Source organism: Molossus molossus, unplaced genomic scaffold, assembly GCF_014108415.1.
Source record: "Molossus molossus isolate mMolMol1 unplaced genomic scaffold, mMolMol1.p scaffold_m16_p_2, whole genome shotgun sequence".
NCBI lineage: Eukaryota > Metazoa > Chordata > Mammalia > Chiroptera > Molossidae > Molossus > Molossus molossus.
The window spans coordinates 11,900,059-11,911,527 of record NW_023425355.1 but is presented as its reverse complement, the minus strand read 5'-3'; the positions used below and the strand labels follow the sequence as shown (position 1 = coordinate 11,911,527).

Genomic DNA, 11,469 nt, shown 5'->3' with positions numbered 1-11,469 from the left:
AACTAAACAAACCAATGAACAAAATAGACCCAGACTCATAAAAGTAGGGTACAGACTGACAATCCTCAGAAGAGGGGGGGGGTGTAGGGAAGGGATAAACCAAGGAACTTATATGCATGTATTCATAACTGATGGACATAGACAACAAAGTTGGGGATGGGGTGGCAGGGATGGGGATGAGGGTGTCAATGGGGGAAAAGGAGAAACATCTGTAACAAAAATAAATTTTAAAAAACCAAGTGCTGGCAAGGGTGTGGAGGACAGGTGGTTCTAGTACACTGCTGGTGGGAATGCAGATTGGTGCAGCCACTATGGAAAACAATATGTTGTTTCCTCAAAACATTAAAAATGAAATGCCATTTGATCCAGTGATTCCACTTCATATCCTAAGAAGCCTGAAACACCAATAAGAAAGAATATATGTACCCCTATGTTCATAGCAGCACTATTAACAATTACTAAGGTCTGGAAATAACCCAAGTATCCATTAGTAGATGAGTGGATAAAAAAGCTGGGTCTCATATACACAATGGAATACTATGCAGCCATAAGAAAGATCTCGTATCCTTTGAGACAACATGGAGAGACCTGGAGAATATTAAGCAAAGCAAAATAAGCCAGTCAGAGAAAGACACATATCACATTATCTCACTTATTTATGGAATATAATGAACAAAACAAGCTGAGGAACAAAATCAACACAGAACTAATATGCATGTATTGGTAAACAAAGACATAGACAATAATGCTGGAAGGGGGCATGATTGGGAGGAGGCTGTCAATGGGGTAAAAAAGGAGAAACATCTGTAACAAAACAAACAAAAAAAGAATATATTTAGATTTTTTTCAAGTTTTTAAGGGCAATGATGCAGTTGGCTTTTAGATCTTATTGAAAGCAGCCACATCCACTGATTGAACATATTCTTCAAAAGCAGTCACCCACTCCTCCCATGTCTATCCCAACTTTATCATCTTCCACTACACTGTATTTGAAGGTTTTTTTTGTTTGTTTGTTTTTTGTTTTTTTTGTTTTATCCTCATTCGAGGACATTTTTCCATTTTTTGTACAGACAGAGTGGGAGGGAGAGAGAGGAAGAGAGAGAGAGGGAAACATCGATGTGAAAGGGACACATCGAGTGGCTGCCACCCGCACAACCAACCAGGGCCGGGGACAAACTGCAACCGAGGTACATGCCCTTAGCGGGAACCGAACCCGGGTCTCTCTGGACCGCAGGCAGACGCTCCAACCGCTGAGCCAAACCAGCCAGGGCTGTATTTGAAGTTTTTAAATTCCATACCGCACTGGAATCAGTCTCGAAGATCCTCTGAGCAAGCCATCTGTTTGAGTACTCCTCACACACTCCTCTAATTTTGCCATATCCATATCATCATCTCAAGGTTTCACATCTAATAAGATGGAAGACTTGACATGTGCAAGTTTTCTGGCTTTGCTTGATTCATACTGCGCAAGGCATTTTTCTCTTAGACTCTTTGTTTCTTTACTTTCCTTCTCCTCATCGAATCCAAAGAGATCAATGTCATCATCATCTTTACTATCTGTAGTTCCACTTCCTGTGGTGTCTTCCACATTAGCAGGGCCGTATTTCCTCAAAGCTTTATATACTCTGGGAAGGTTGGCCTTTTTCTTTTTGTAAGATTTGATATAATTATACCAACGTAGGGCATGAAACGAGTCAGCAGGTTGTGGGCCAGAGACTGCTTCACATACTGCCACATCTGCTTGTGATGGCATGTACTACTCAAGATAGCTCTTGTGTATCAGGTAGTTATTGAGCACCTGGAGACGAGAGAATTTTCAGGTCTCCAATCCCATAGCAAAACCTGGTCACAGAAGTGTGGGTCAGCAGAGGAAAGAAGAGCTCAGTCAGTGAGCTGAGGAGTCAGTGAGCACTAAAAGGGAAAACAAAGGCTGCAAAAAGATGAGAAATTTCTCTGCCACCAAGGTTAAAGGTTAAAATACGTTAATCTTCTCATTGTTCAATATAAAAACCGGGGCTCTGAATTAAATGGCCCATAAATTATCCGAAGGCCTTTCCTTGTGTTTGGAAACTAATTAATAAAAAGTGCATTTTTAAATTACTACCTCTTCAGCCCCCAAAAGTTACAGGAACCACCCTCTGAAGCATCAGAGAATGGAATTTCCTCAAAAAATTAAAAACTGATCTGGCATTTGACCCAGTGATCTCACTCCTAGGAATATATCCTGAGAATTCCAAAACACCGATCAGAAAGAATATATGCATTCCTATGTTCATAACAGTGCTATTTACAATAGCTAAGATATGGAAATAGCCCAAGTGTCCATCAGTAGATGAGTGGATGTCAAAGCTGCAGTACATTTACACAATGGAATACTATGCAGCTGTAAGAAAGAAAGATCTCTTACCCTTTGTGATGACATGGAGGACCTGGAAAGTATTATGCTAAGTGAAATAAGTCATTCAGGGAAAGACAAGTATCATGTGATCTCACTTATATGTGGAAACTAATGAACAAAATAAACTGATAAATAAAATAGAAACAGAGGCATAAAAACATGGAACAGACTGAAGAACCTCAGAGGGAAGGGGGAAAGAGATTAACCAAAGAAAAGATATGCATGTATACGTTACCCATGGGCACAGATAACAGAGTGGTGAAGGCCTGGGGTGGAATGGCAACCAGGAGAAGGGGAATAATTGGGGGAAAAAAAGGGGGACATCTGTAATTTTCTCAACAATAAAGATTTTAAAAAACAATATATTTAACCAAAGAAATTAATAATCTGTACATTGAAAACTATAAAACTTTAATAAAAAATTAAGAAGATACCAATAAATTGAAAGCTACCCATATTCATGGATCAGAAATATTATTTTAAAAAAAACACATACTTTTAACAGCCTTTATAGATTAAATGCAATCCTGATAAAAATCCCAAAGTTATTTTTAATAGAAATTAAAAATAAAATTTTAAATGTCTATAAAATTACAAGAGTATAAATAGCCAAACAGGCCCTAGAAAATGAAATAAAACTAGAGGTATCAAACTTTTGTTTTGAAAACTATATACAAAACTATATTATACAAAACACTATGTTACCTTTACAAAAACAAAAAATGTAGATAAATAAACAGAATCGAGTGTCCAAAAATAAACCCATGTCTATATGATCAACTAATTGTTTACAAGGACACCAAGAATACACAATGAAGAAAGCATAATCTCTTCAATAATGGAATATAGATATCCACATGTAAAAGAATTAAACTACACCAATATATTATACAACCAAAACAAACAAACAAACAAACGCTAACTTAAATAGACTATAGACTTAAACGTTAGAAATTAGACTACACACCTTTTAGAAGAAAATAAAAAAAGAGCTTGATAGTCTCTTGACATTGAGTTTTTTTGATATGAGACCAAAAAGACAAGCAAATAAAGCAGAAATAACATGTGAAGCTAAATCACTTAATTTCTGTCCAGCAAAATAACAATTAAATGAAAAGGCAATATATAGAATAGGAAAATATTTGTAGGGAAATTATCTGAAAAGGCATTAATATCCAAATTAGTTAAGAATCTCATACAACTTAGTAGTAAAATAGTAACTTGATTAAAGATAAGCAAAGGACTTAAATGGAAATTTTCAATGAAGACATACAAATGGCCTATAAGTACATGAAAAAATACATTAAATGCTTAAAAAATAATTAAGAGAGACTGCATCAAACTGAAAAGATTCTGTTCAGCAAAAGAAATAATCATCAAAATAAAAAGACACACTACAAAATGGGACAACATATCTGCAAACTGTCTGTATGATAAAGAATTGGTAGTCAAAATACATGAGGAACCCTATACAATTCAATAGCAAAAAAAAAAAAAAAAAATCTGATTAAAAATGGGTAGAAGGCCCTGGACAGTTTGGCTCAGCAGTTGGAGTGTTGGCCCACGGAACAGAGAATCCCGGGTTCGATTCCTGCTAAGGGCACGTATCTCGGTTGTGGTTTGTCGCTGGCCCCGGTTGGGGTCATGTGGGTGGTGACCAGTCCATGTGTACCTCTCACGTCAATGTTTTTTCTCTCCCCACCCACTCCTGCTCTATCTGAAGATAAATGCAAAAAAATGTCCTTGAGTGAGGATAAAAAAATAAATGAAAAAGGGCAGAGGAACTAAATATACATTTTTTCCCAAAGACAGCATGCAAATAGTCAACATGTATATAAGAAAGATGTTCAACATCCCTAATCATCAGGAAAATCCATATGAAATCCAGAATAAGATATCATCTCATACTTACTAGAATGACTCTTACCAAAAAAGAGAAAAACAAAACAAGTGTTGTAGAGACTGTAGATAAAAGGGAACCTTTGTGCCCTCTTGACACAAATGTAAATTTGTATAACTCCTGTGGACAACAGAATGGAGGTTCTTCAAAAGATAAAAAGTGGAACTGCTATAAGATCTAGCAATACCCCCATCTTTCTGAGTATATAAGCAAAGGAAATAAAATTACTTTATTAAAGAGATATCTGTACTCCTATATTCATTGCAGCATTTTCACAATAGCCAAGATATGGAAGCAACCTAAATATTAGCCTCTAGATAAATGGATAAAGAAAATGTGACAGGAGGGATTCCAAGAGGGCTTCATAATAGCTGGAAGCTGTGTCCACTTGCTCCCAACTTCAAAATGGAATTACAGCTAAATTACAGAGCAATCAGCTTGAAAAACAAATTGAAATATAGCTGATCTGAAATATTGTAACCAAAATTATAGAAGAAGCCACATATAGACTGGTAAGAAGGGCAGAGACACAGAAAGGGAGAGCCCCCTCACACAGGGGCAGTTTAGAGGCTGGAGAGATAGTGTAGCAGTAAGACTCCCTCCCATTAGGAGTGTGGGGTCTCAACCCCAAGCTGGAATCCCCAACTCATAGCAACAGAAATAGGAAGAGGAGCCCATATAGCATTATGTGGTTGGGATCAGTGAGTATTCTGTTCACCTGGGAGATTTGGACTGTATCATCCCAGGTGAAGAGTGTTCCCATTGTTACAGCACCAATCTGTAGTTTGCTCTGGACTCCAACTGCTGGAGAGGCTTGGCTGCATTATTCAGGTCCTGTGTTGGGGTCTGGGGCTACACCCAGCAATGACTTTGAGGAGCCCTCTGTTCTCTGGAAAGGCTTTGGGCAGAGACCCAGTGAGTGAACAAACTGTGTGGCTTGGTAGAAAGGAATGGTCTCTCCCACCTCAAGAGCATGGTTGGTGCTTCTCTCCCTACCTGTTGTGTTTCTTGTCTTGTCTTGTCTTGCTGGGTTCAATGGCACAAGGGAATGGTGCAACACTGGGTTTTTTTTGTCCATACTACTGGGTTAGTGGCTTGAGCAGAGCGTGGTATTTTAGCCACACCCTGCTGAGACTAGCCATGTGGAGAGATTGGAGTGTCACACTGGGCTATTTTGGGGCCTACTCCTGCATAGTTTGGTGGTATTGGGGTGCTGAGGAGGTATGAAAGAGTTAGATTTTTGGACTGTATCTCCTGGGGAGACTTTTGCCTGGGAGCCAGATGGTTGAATGCTGGGTTCTGTGGCTGCATTGCAGGGATGTGGATCCGAGCTCCCTTGTGAGTTCAGCTCACACTGTGGTGACTCCCCAGCCTCCTACAAGTTGTAGGCACCACTCCAAATGGGAAAATGTTTGAGTCAGCCCTGTCAAGTCCTAGATACTACTGTTGGGCACGTTCCATGGGGGAAGGTAGAGTAACTCACAGCAGGGACATTTAAAGTGTGAGCCCCACAGAAGCTATTGTCTGGGACTAGGAAGAAGTGCTTAGCTGTCTTTTGCAGAATAGGCTGTCATCATCCTCAATGAGAGACTTCTTTTATCTATCCCCATGAGCCTTCTGTGGCTGAACTTGCTTCTGTAGAGGAGATGGCTGGCTCTATTCAACATGATCCTGGAGTGAGCCCCACTAAAGGAAACTAAAGCTGGAGACTATGGCAGAGATGGAGAGGTTTGGATTTAAAAAAGGGACCGATTTTCCCTCATTGAGTGCAACCTCAAGTGGGAGGTGGAGTAGCTGACAGATGAAGTTAATAGAAAGCCTTGGTCCCATCACAGATCTGACCCCAGATCTAAGCTGAAAGAAGCTGACCTTTTTACACTGATTGGCCCCTCCCATACCCACGCAGATCTAGAAGAAGTGGACACAGTGACCGACAGCAACCTGTACCTGAAACCCAGCCTTGTGGACCAAAACCTACACAAGCAGGGATGGACTGCAGACCACACCAGAGCTTATCTCAAGTAGCCACTCAAGTGGCACACCCATAGGAGGATCCTGGCAGGCACCAGACCTACTGGAAACAACCCTGCCTAGGGGTGGCTTCCTCTTTAGAGTTTCTTATACAAAGTGATAGAGGTTTACCCTTATAGTCACCCAGCCTGAAGGGTTAACTTTAACAATGAAAGGGACAACAGCAATAAAACCTGAACTACAACAAGGAGTGAACATAACTCACAAGAGACATCCTGGAGCACAGAGCTCAGGTGACCTGGGAGATTGTGCCACTGAGCCCAACAAGACACCTTGAGGCTGCACCTGCACAGCAGCTTGCATGCCATGGTCAAGACTGAGCCTCACAGTCAGTCAGCCTGAGAATCAATCCTACCTATGAACTGGCCAAAATCAACTAAGACCCAATTACAACAGGAGGGACCATATAACCCACACAAGGGACATTCTTAGAACACCAAGCTCAGGAGATCAAGGAGACTGCACTGCGGGGCACGATAAGAGACCTACAACATAAGGCCACTCAACAAAGAGAGGGAGTCATAGCCAATATTTCTAATACATAGAAACAAACACAAACAGACAGCCAGAATGGGGAGACAAAGAAAGAGCTCCCCCAAAGAGAACAGAAGGAATCTCCATAAAAAGAGCTAAATGAAGAGAAAGCAAACAGTTTATCAGATATAGAGCTCAAAGTAACGATTATAAGAATGCTCAAGACAATCCCCAGAAGAGGGGGTGGGGGGGGAGAGATAAACCACAGAACTTATATGCATGTATGTATGAACAATGGACATGGACAACAAAGGTGGGGACAGGGTGGGTGGAGGGGAGGGGGAAATCAGTGGGGGGAAAAGGAGAAACTTCTGTAACAAAAATAAATTAATTAAATAAAAAAAAAGAATGTTCAAGAAACTTAGAGAGAATGACAACAGCATGAAAAAGAACATAGAAATCATGAAAAATAACCAGTCAGAACTGAAGAATACAACAATTAATATTGAGAATACACTAAAAGGTATAACTAATAGGTTTGATGAAACAGAGGATCAATCAGCAGTTTGGAAGACAAGGTATAAAAATACCCAATCAGAGAAGAAAAAAGAAAAGGGATTAAAAAAAAAAAATGAGGATAGTTTAAGGCAGTGGTTCTCAGCCTTCCTAATTCTGCAAGCCTTTAGTACAGTTCCTCATGTTGTATATGGGTGTATCTGCATGTGAGATGGTCTTAGGCGACCCCTGTGAAAGGGTCATTCGACCCCAAAAGGGGTCATTAACCACAGGTTGAGAACCGCTGGTTTAAGGAAACTTAGGAACAAAATGAAACATAACAACATCTGCATCATAGGGGTACCAGAAGGAAAAAATAATAATAATCAATGGACAGAGAACCTGCTTGGAAAAAAAAAAGACAGAAACCTTTCCTAACATGGTGAAGGAAAATGTCACAAAAGTTCAGTAAGTACAGCAATGCCCAATCCAGATAAACTCAAAGACGCCCACACTAAGACACATCATAATTATAATGGCAAAAGCTAAAGACAAAGAAAGAATCTTAAAAGCTCCAAGAGAGATACAGTTAGTTACCTACATGGGAGTTGCCATAAGGCTATCAGCTGATTTCCCAAAAGAAACACTTCAATCTTCCCAATGCCCCCCTTCCCTCTGAGGATTGTGAGTCGGCTCCCTACTTTCATGTCTCTGGATCTATTTTGATCAACTGTTTATTTTGTTCATGATAGTCCATAAATAATTGAGATCATATGGTACTCGTCCTTCTCTGACTGGCTTATTTCACTCAACATAATACTCTCCAGGTCCCTCCATCTCATCTCAAAGGGTAACAGATCTTTCTTTCTTAGAGCTGCATAGTATACCATTGTGTAAATGTACCACAACTTTTCTATCTACTCATCTACTGATGGACACTTGGGTGGTTTCTAGATCTTAGCTACTGTACATAGCACTGCGATGAACATAAGGAGGGTGGTGGGATTGGGGAGGAGAGGGTCAATGACGGAAAAAGTGAGGTATCTGTCATACTTTCAACAATAAAGGTAAAAAAAAAAAACTAAAAAGACTTGAAGCATTCTACCCTTCCAAAAAGAAATACTTTAAAGCAAAAGGGATTAGCATGACATATTCATAGTAATGAAAAGCAAGGACCTGCATATGAGACTACTCTATCCAGCAAGGTTATCATTTGAAATGGAAGAGCTATCATTTGAAAATAAAGAGCTTTTGAGTCAAAACAAAAAACAAAAACAACTAAAGGAGTTTATAACTACTAAAGGGGCATTGCAATAAATGTTAAATATCCTGTTTAAGAAGAAGAAGAACTAGGGAGATGAAAATATAGGTATAAAGAAAAAATGACAATAAATAAATACCTATCAATAATAACTTTATATGTAAATAAGTTAAATGCTCAATCAAAAGACTTAGGATAGCTGAATGGTTAAGAAAACATAACCCATGTATATGCTGTCTATAAGAGACCCACCTCAAAACCAAAGACTCAAACAACATGAAAGTGAAGAGATTAAAACAAATTTTCCTTGCACATGGAAACAAAGAAAAATAGCTGGGGTAGCAACACTTATATCTGACAAAATGGGCTTCAAAACAGGTCATAACAAGAAATAAACATGGTCACTATATAATATTAAAGGAACCTATCCAACAAGGTATAACCCTAGTAAACATATATGCAACCAATATAGGAGCACCGAACTATATTAAAAAACAAACAAACAAAAAATTCTCTGTTGATTTTAGGGGAAAGACCAACAGTAATAGAGTCATAATAAGGAACTTTAACAAATTACTGACATCACTGGATAGATCTTCCAGACAAAACATCAACAAGAAAAGTGAATCTTAAATGACACTCAAGATTAGGTGGATTTAATTGATATTTACAGAATACTTCATCCCAAAGCAGCAGAATATACATTCTTCTCAAGTGCACATGGGACATTCTCAAAGACAGACCACATGTTATAACAGAAAATAAGACTTAACAAATTCAAGAAGATTGAAATCATATCTAACATCTTCTAGGGACACAATGGTATAAAACTAGGTATCAACTATAATAAAAAACAAAACAAAAAAAAACTAAAAAACATTAGAACATATGGAGGTTAAATAACATTTTATTAACCAATTAATGGGTTACCAATGAGATCAAGGAAGAGATAAAAAATTATGTGGAAACAAATGAAAATGAACACACAACAAGTAAAAACCTATGGCACACATCAAAAGCAATACTGAAATGGAAGTTCATAGCAGTAAAGGCCTACTTCAAAAACAAGTAAAATTTAAAATAAACAATTTAACCTTACACCTAAAAGAACTAGAAAAAGAATATTAAGAAAGGACTAGAGTAAGTGGAAGGAAAGAATAAAGATCAGAGCAGAAATAAATGACATAGATATTTTTAAAACTATAGAAAAGATAAATGAAAACAAGAGCTGGTTGTTTGAAAAGATTAAGAAGATTGATGAACCCTTAACCATGCTCATGAAAAAAAAAAAAATGAAAAGAAAAGAGGACCCAAATAAATAAAATCAGGTATGAAAGAGGAGAAGTAAAACAAACTCCACAGAAATACAAAAGTTGTAAGAAAACAATATGAAAAACTATATGCCAACAAATTGGACAGCCTGGTGGAAAAGGACAAATTGCTAGAAAGATACAAGAGCCCAAATGTCCATCAGTAGACAAATGGATAAAAAAAGCCGTGGTACATATACACAATGGATTACTATGCAGCTGTAAGAAAGAAAGATCTCTTATCCTTTGAGATGACATGGAGGGACCTGGAAAGTATTATCCTAAGCGAAATAAGCCAAAAAGAGAAAGACAAGTTATCATATGATCTCATTTATTTGTAGAATATAATGAACATAACAGTCTGAGGAATGGGGTAGTCCCAGAGACGTGGAAGTGGGGTACATACTGACAATCCCCAGAAGAAGGGGTGGGGGGAGAGATAAACCACAGAACTTACATGCATGTATGCATAAACAATGGACATGGACAACAAAACTGGGGACAGGGCGGGGAGGGAAGGGGAGGGGGGAATCAGTGGGGGAAAAAGGAGAAACATCTGTAACAAAAATAAATTAATTAATTAAAAAAAAGGAAAGATACAATGTTCTAAAACTGAATCAGGAAGAATTAGAAAATCTGAATAGAAGTATTACAACTAATAAAATCAAAGCAGTAATAAAAACTCCCTGCAAAGTCTGGACCAGTGTCTTCACAGGGGAATTTTACCAAACATTAACAGAAGAAATAACACCTATCTTCCTCAAACTATCCCAAAAATTCAAGAGGAGGGGAGACTTACAAGGTCTTTTTTACGAGGACTGCATTATCCTAATTCCCAAACCAGATAAAGACACTACAATAAAAGGAAATTATAGACAAATAACCTTGATGAATATACATGATAAAATCCTCAAAAAATATTATCAAATCAGGTCCATTTATATATTAAAATAATAATATACCATGACCATGTGGAATTTATTCTGGGGATACAAGGTTGGTATAATATTCACAAATAAATAAATATGATATACCATGTAAACAAAATGAAAGCTAAAAATCACATGACCGTATCAATGGATGCAGAAAAAGCTTTCAATAAAAGCTAGCACCAATTTATGATAAAAACTCTCAGCTAAGTGTGAAAAGAGGGACCATACCTCTATATGATAAAGGATCTATATGAAAAACCTACAGACAACATCATATTCAAAGGGAAAATTATAAAAGCATTTCCCTTAAGATAAAGAACAAGACAAGGATGTCCACTTTCACCTCTCTTATTCAACATAGTACTGGAAATCTTAGGCCACAGAAATCAGACAAGAAGAAGAAATAAAAGGTATCCAAATTGGAAAGGAGATATTAAAAATCTCATTATTGGCAGATAGCATAATAACGTACATAGAAAACCCTAAAGAGTCCACCAGAAATCTATTAGATCTAATAAATGAATTCATCAAAGTTGAAGGATATAATATTAACATTCAGAAATTGTTGGCATTTTACATACCAATAATGAACTATCTGAAAGAGAAACTACAAAACAACCCCATTTACTATTGCAACAACAACAAAAAAATAATGTACCTAGGAAAAA

The 11,469-nt window shown here is 37.8% G+C and overlaps 1 pseudogene; it reads right to left on the bottom strand.

The window, feature by feature from the left end:
• Positions 1 to 879: 879 nt before the first annotated feature.
• The window catches only part of LOC118636080, a 141,586-nt pseudogene continuing 130,996 nt past the window's right edge, over positions 880 to 11,469 (bottom strand).